Source organism: Nomascus leucogenys, chromosome 18, assembly GCF_006542625.1.
Source record: "Nomascus leucogenys isolate Asia chromosome 18, Asia_NLE_v1, whole genome shotgun sequence".
Classification (NCBI taxonomy): Eukaryota; Metazoa; Chordata; class Mammalia; order Primates; family Hylobatidae; genus Nomascus; species Nomascus leucogenys.
This window is the reverse complement of record NC_044398.1, coordinates 66,162,562-66,170,047: the sequence shown is the minus strand read 5'-3', so window position 1 is coordinate 66,170,047 and position 7,486 is coordinate 66,162,562. Positions and strand designations below refer to the sequence as shown.

General features: G+C 43.9%; 1 non-coding gene across 1 annotated transcript; it reads left to right on the top strand.

The window, feature by feature from the left end:
• Nucleotides 1-2,300: 2,300 nt before the first annotated feature.
• On the top strand, nucleotides 2,301-2,404 carry LOC115831370. Its single transcript, XR_004026884.1, has one exon. It is a non-coding gene; the product is annotated as a small nucleolar RNA U13 (small nucleolar RNA).
• Nucleotides 2,405-7,486: the final 5,082 nt, after the last annotated feature.

Below are 7,486 nucleotides of genomic sequence, written 5' to 3'. Positions count from 1 at the left end.
GATTAATATCTTAGTGCCTGGAACATAGTTGATGCTTAATACTTATTGAATAAATAAATTGAATACATTAGAATGGTTGGATCCTGTCTTCACAACACCAGAGCAGCCTTCTGCTTGATATAATTTCATTCTCCAGATTCATATCTTCTTATGAACTTAAGAAAAGCTTGATTTAAATGTGTAGAAATAATATCCATTAAAAATATTTATGTGAATAGCTTTTAACTTTTCCCTGTTGTATTAGTTCCCCACTACATAACAAATTATCACATACTTGGCAGCTTAAAACAACACACATTTATTATCTCAGTTTCTGTGGTCAGGAGTCTAGGCACAGTTTAGCTGGGTTCTCTGCTTCAGTTCTCACAAGGCTGCAAACAAGTTGTTAGCTGAGGATGCTGTCTCATCTGAGGCTTGACTGGGGAAGGATCTGCTTTTGTTGGCAAAATTCGGTTCCTTGAGGCTGTAGGACTGAGAGATTTGGTTTCTTTTTTTTTTTTGAGATGGAGTCTTGCTCTGCCACCCAGGCTGGAGTGCAGTGGCACGATCTTGGCTCACTGCAAACTCTGCCTCCTGGGTTCAAGAAATTCTCTGCTTCAGCCTCCTGGGTAGCTGGGATTACAGGTGCCTGCCACCACACCCAGCTAATTTTTGTATTTTTAGTAGATATGGGGTTTCACCATCTTGGCCAGGCTGGTCTTGAACTCCTGACCTTGTGATCCACCCACCTTGGCCTCCCAAAGTGCTGGGATTAAAGGCGTGAGCCACTGCACCTGGCCAAGAGATTCAGTTTCAAAGCTAGCTGTTGGCAGAGTCTGCCCTCAGTTCCTTAACATGTGGGTCTTTCCATATCAAAGCTCAAACATGGCAGGCAGCTTGATTTTTCAGAGCCACAAGAGAGTGAGAGACACTAACAAGATGGGCACTATCTTATATAACCCGATGACATACATCCCTTCACACTCAAGAGGAGGAAATCACACAAGGAATACCAAGAAGCAGGAGGTCATAGCATTTCCCCTAAGAGTCCGTCATATATCCTTACATCTAAATAATGACTCTCATAATTTGACATATCACCAGATAAGCTTTGTTTCCAGTTTCATTTGACCCTGACATTAAATTTCATTTATTTATTTGTTAATTATGGAAGATGGCCATTCCCTAAATCCTGTGAAAAATCAGAGAGGACAATTTTCAGAAAATTCCAGCCCTCTCGGGAAGTATATCCATTTCATTTTTACTTTACAGTAGGGTCTGCCTTCCTCTCTTAAGGAGACAGATACACATTTGCCTAACCCATTATTTAATACAATTAGTACTAGATCCTTCTTTAGATCCTATGTAGGGGGCTGGGAATTCTTAGCTATCCAAGCTCACACAATATATTTTTTAAAATTCATGTTGATACTTTTTCATCTATTTGGTTTTAGCACAAGTATCAGACTTGCAGCCAAGGAACCTATTTTGTAACTGCAGAATATTCTTTCCAGGAAGACTGGTGAAAGGAGAATCAACAAAGGAAAGCCCTTGCTTCTCCAACTCCCCATGATAATATTCTGAAGCAAGTATAGTCTATTCCAAAACTACAGTCCCAATACCTGACTTCCTTATCCTATGTATGTGTCTAGGAATAGGATGCACCTAACTGCTGCTCACATGTCTTGCACTGGCCTTTCCTTCTCTGAAGCCAAGCTTCCCTCTGAAAGAGTAACTCAAGATCATTGACCAGCCCATGGCTTTGACCAGGGTTTTCCCTAGAAGTCCACAGTATGGAGATCTCTGAGCTAGATCCCTTCCTCTGTGTTTAACCTTTACAGAGCAGTGCTTATTTCTTTTTTTTTTTTTTTTTTTGAGACAGAGTCTTGCTCTTTTGCCCAGGCTGGAGTGCAGTGGCACAATCTCGGCTCACTGCAAGCTCCACCTCCCGGGTTCACACCATTCTCCTGCCTCAGCCTCCCAAGTAGCTGGGACTACAGGCGCCTGCCACCACGCCCTGCTAATTTTTTGTATTTTTTAGTAGAGATGGGGTTTCACCGTGTTAGCCAGGATGGTCTCGATCTCCTGACCTTGTGATCTGCTCGTCTCGATCTCCCAAAGTGCTGGGATTACAGGCGTGAGCCACTACGCCTGGCCACAGAGCAGTACTTATTTCATTTTAAACTCTCTTGACTTAGTATATTCATTAAAATAAAATAAGTAAATATATTAGGTTGGTGTAAAATTGTGGTTTTCACCATTAAAAGTAATGGCAGAAATTACTTTTGCACCAACCTAATATTAAGACTAAGAAGTTTCAGATTCTTTTGTAGTTTATAAGCCTGATGATTGGGTTTTCACGTGCATGTATGAGATGTGCCTCCCTCAAACCTTTTTACGACGTTGGCACATTACCCATCTGACGTGAAAAAATTTTTCTGTACACTTTTCAAGTTTAAAAAGACAGCATAAAACTATGACATTAGAAGAGTGGTCAGTTATGACCTTCCAATAACTGGATGGGAGGAGGGCCCTTTTGGGATACTGGTCATTTTCTGTTTCCTTTTTTTTTTTTTTTTTTGAGACACAGTGTCGCTTTGTCACCAGGCTGGAGTGCAGTGGCGCGATCTCAGCTCACTGCAACCTCCGCCTCCTGGCTTCAAGCGATTCTATCTCAACCTCCCAAGTGGCTGGGACGACAGGCGTGTGCCACCACACCTGGCTAATTTTTGTATTTTTAGTAGAGACTGGGTTTCACCACGTTGGCCGGGATAGTCTCAAACTCTTGACCTTGTGATCTACCCGCCTTAGCCTCTGGCCTCCCAAAGTGCTGGGATTACAGGCATGAGCCACCACACCCAGCCTATTTTCTATTTCTTTCTTTTTTTTTTTTTCTTTTTGAGATCGAGTCTTGCTCTGTCACCCAAGCTGGAGTGTAGTGGCATGATCTTGGCTCACTACAACCTCCGCCTCCTGGGTTCAAGCCATTCTCCTGCCTCAGCCTCCCCAGTAGCTGGGATTACAGGCATGCACCACCAAGCCCAGCTAATTTTTGTATTTTTAGTAGAGATGAGGTTTCACCACATCGGCCAGGCTGGTCTCGAACTCCTGACCTCGTGATCTGCCCGCTTTGGCCTCTGGAAGTGCTGGGATTACCGGCATGAGCTACCGTGCCAGGCCTTCTGTTTCTTGATATAGATGATAAACATGAATGTGTTCATTCTGTCAAAAAAATTTCAGGCTGTACTCTTATGGTACGTTGATTTTTCTGTATATACATTCTTCAAAACATTTTTTGAAATAGCAGTCATAATGGTTTCGAGTTTTGTTGCTATGAAATGAATTTCTTGTCTTCTAGTTTGGAAATTTAAGTTCATTTTTCATTCTTGCCTCATTTTGTTAAGTGAATTACAATGTAGCTTAACATTCTTCATTTTTAGACATTTAATTATTTTTAATTTTGGTGAATTAGGTGCTATCAGGTTACAAAGGTTTTAACACATGCAGAGGCTGTCCCCAACTCACCACTGAGTTAATATTTAATTTTTAAACATTTCAAAGATATTTAGTGTTAATAATGAAAAATATAAAACTAGGGGACTAGACTTAAAGTAGTACCAAGAACAGAGGAGGAGGAATTAACCTTTTAAAAGTAAAGGGGCCTTTCTTCCTCTGAGTGGGGAAAAGAGAAAGAGGATAAATATCTATTTGCTTCCTAAGTTGGAGAAAAGTTAAGGATGCTCGCAAATGATGGTCTTGATTTTAAGGGAGTAAAACAAGGTTCTGTACTAAGAATAAATGTTAGGGTGGGGCTGATAGTTCAAGGAAAAAGGAAATAGTTAGGAAATAGCCTGATAAGGTAAACATAGCTGAAGGTCAAGGGAACTGAAGATAATAGAGTGCAGTTAAAATGGTGAATAAAAGGGTTCTTGGGGGGCGGTGGCTCACGCCTGTAATCCCATCACTTTAAGGAGTTGAGATCAGCCTGGCCAAGTTGGTGAAACCCCGTCTCCACTAAAAGTACAAAAATTAGCCAGGCATGGTGGTGAGAACCTGTAATCCCATCACTTTAAGGAGTTGAGATCAGCCTGGCCAACTTGGTGAAACCCCATCTCCACTAAAAGTACAAAAATTAGCCATGCATGGTAGTGAGCACCTGTAATCCCAGCTACTCGGGAGGCTGAGGCAGGAGAATCGCTTGAACCAGGGAGGCGGAGGTTGCGGTGAGCCAAGATCGTGCCATTGCACCCCAGCCTGGACAACAACAGCAAAACTCCGTCTCAAAAAAAAAAAAAAAAAAAAGGGTTCTTACTGATAAGTATGATAAAAGATGATAGGAAACAGCTGATAAACTATGAGAAGAAAGACTGGCTGTCAGGCTGTCACATTGAGGACAAATTACAGATTCAATGGGAGTGACCACAAAATAGAGGTAGATGGGGGTAGGTGGCTGTAGGTACAGAGAGGGAAACTCACAATCCAACATTTTGGAGGGGAAGTAATTTCATTGATGACTAGGTTGAAGGTGTGGCTCCATCTGTGGGTTGCTGATACAGAGTGAAGTTGAAGATGATTGGAAAAGAAAAGGATGAGAAATTGTGAGGTCAGAGTGCTAATGAGTCATGAACATGGATGCTGAAATCATTAAGTTGATGCAGAACATGAGGATAATTCCAGGGCTGACACAGAGTTTCAGAAACATAACTGGGCACAGACAAGGAAGTAAAGGGATATCCTAGCTAGGGCCAGATTTAGGGAATTAGAAATGCAGGCAAAGTTTGTCTTTGACATTTATCACCTTTGTTCCACGGCACAATTTCCTAAGCTTTGCTCACTTACTCCCAAGTAATTGTAATTGTGGTGCCTTCATGTTACTTTCTCACTGTACAGGTTCCTCAATCTCTGCTTTTTTTTTTTTTTTTTTTTTTTTTTTGAGGAATCTTGCTCTGTCACCCAGGCTGGAGTGCAGTGGCACGATCTCAGCTCACTGCAACCTGTGCCTCCCGGGTTCAAGTGATTCTCGTGCCTCAGCCTCCCAAATAACTGGGATTACAGGCACCCACCACCATGCCTGGCTAATTTTTGTATTTTTAATAGAGTCGGGGTTTCACCATGCTGGCCAGGCTGGTCTTGAATTCCTGGCCTCAAGTGATCCGCCTGCCTCAGCCTCCCAAAGTGCTGGGATTACAGGTGTGAGCCACTGCACCCAGCCTGCTCGTAACATATCTAAAATCTCAAATGGTCACAGGACACAAATGGAGAGTTTTCCATTAATATACCACTTTCCCCTACTTACCTTTGCATTTTGACAAGGCTTTCTAGTAACAAATCCTTAATCTGAAATTGGTAATTTCAAGGCCAATACTCTACAGAGGTGTCTGCAAAGTCATGTAATTCCAGCACAGCAGAGGTCTCCTGTCCTGTTGTTCTGAAAAGTATTTCTCCAATATTGATTCATCCTTTTGGCCTCAGATTTTAACCACTCCCATAAAATGAGAGTTTCTTGGGAGGAGGACCTGAGCTGAGCCAATAAAAAGACACCCATAAAAGCACTAACTCAGTCATTTGTTTTCCTAATGGTGCCAAGGCAGGCTGGTGTGTTGTTACATATCAATCCACTTCTGTGTACCTGCCCTTCGCCGTCCAGCAAAATATCATCATTTTAAATATATGTTGTGATACTAAAAGATTTCAGAAGCGGTGACCGAGTAGACATTCAATAATGATTATAGCTGATACTTACAGAGCACCTACTATGTGCCAAACACTGTATGTATTTTAACTCATTTAATCCTTGCAACAATCCCATTAGGTTGGTATTGTTATTCTCATTTTGCAGATGAAGAAACTTAAAAAGACTTGTCCAAGGTCACAGAGATGGGAAATAGAGGCATCAGCATTTAAACCTAGGCAATCTAGAACCAGAGGGTACACTTAACCACTATACATCTCCCCTAAATACATCTTTGCATCACACCTGTTATCTCAGCACTTTGGGAGGCCACTAAGGCTGGAGGATCGTTTGTTGCCAGGAGTTCAAGACCAGCTGGGGCGGCATACCAAAATCTTGTCTCTCCAAAAATTTTAAAAATTGGCCAGGTATTGTAGGGGCACCTGTAGTCTGTGATACTTGGGAGGTTGAGGTGGGAGGATCGCTGGAGCCCAGGAATTTGAACGTGCGGTGAGCCATGATCCAGCCACTGCACTCCAGCCTGGGTGACAGAGTGAGGCTCTGAACAACAAAAAAATCAAGTTTCCTGGATCTATACAAAATTTTCAATTTAACAAATTTTTATAAAAATTTGTTTTAAAATAAACACCCCTCTAAATGGCAAAGCTAGAATAGAATCTGGTCACAATCTATAGGTTAGACATAGGATGAAAGAGAGGAGCAAAGCTGAACACATCAGCTGCAGCACCATCTACTTTGCCTGCGACTCCGTTAGCAGGCCCACTTTGCCCTTTTATAAATTACCTGATCAACAACTAAGAGATTATAATTCGATCTATGTTTTACTCTATCTGAATCCTCAATATAATGAAGAACTTTACAATTGTTAATTTATAGATATAATTTAAGTTCATTAAACCATTATTTCCTTCCTATATCCTCTCATTCTTCCACAAAAGCCTCTACCTTTGGGTGTTTACTTTTACAGACACCCACGCACACACCCCACACGCACGCACGCTCATGCCTTATCTTTTAACTCAAGATTCTCATCTTCCTTTGGGGAGAAACAAACATCATGAGGCTTTAGGTCCATTTTTTAGGGAAGCGGGGGGCGGAGGCGGGGAGGGGGGATGAATAGGTTTTTACCCGGTACTTTTTATCATAAACGGGGAGGTACAAACCGCAAAGAAACACTAGTCGCTTGGTGGGCCACCAGCTCTGGGGCTCACTGATCAATCGCACCCAAACTCATTTACTAATTTAAAAAAGTACTGTGGCAAGGTTCGTTTACATAAGTCTTGGAGCGAAGCCGCCGCCACAATCTGCCGCAGTCTCGTGCGGAGTCACGGCCACCGAGCTCTTCACTTTCCCTAAGAGGCTCCCACGCCTCCCCCGTCCTCAAGGGAGCTAGGCGGTCCCTCGCGGCTCTGAGTCCCTCTGGGAAGGCCGCGAAGAGAGGCCGCAGGCGCCCTGGCGAGAAGGAAGGGCGGGGGCAGCGGGCGGCGGGCAGCACCCGGGCTTCAGTTCATGACCCCGTTATTCCACAGAAAAATGGAACATTCCGCTCTTTCCGCCCACAGAGGGGAGGTGGGGGGAACCCTTCGATCTAGTCTGGGAGAGGCGACGCGGGCGCAGCCACCGGAATCCGGGACGCGGGGAGCCGCGTTACGGGAATCGCTACCTCTCGGAATCCCGCCCCCTCGTCGACGGGCGGCCGCTGGACCAATGCCTGGGCGCAAAGGGTCTCTCAGGGGCCAATCAGCGCCTAGGCCCCGGTAGGGGGCGGGGCGCAGCCGTGGCCGGCCGGGGGCGCAGCTGGGCGGGATTGGGGAG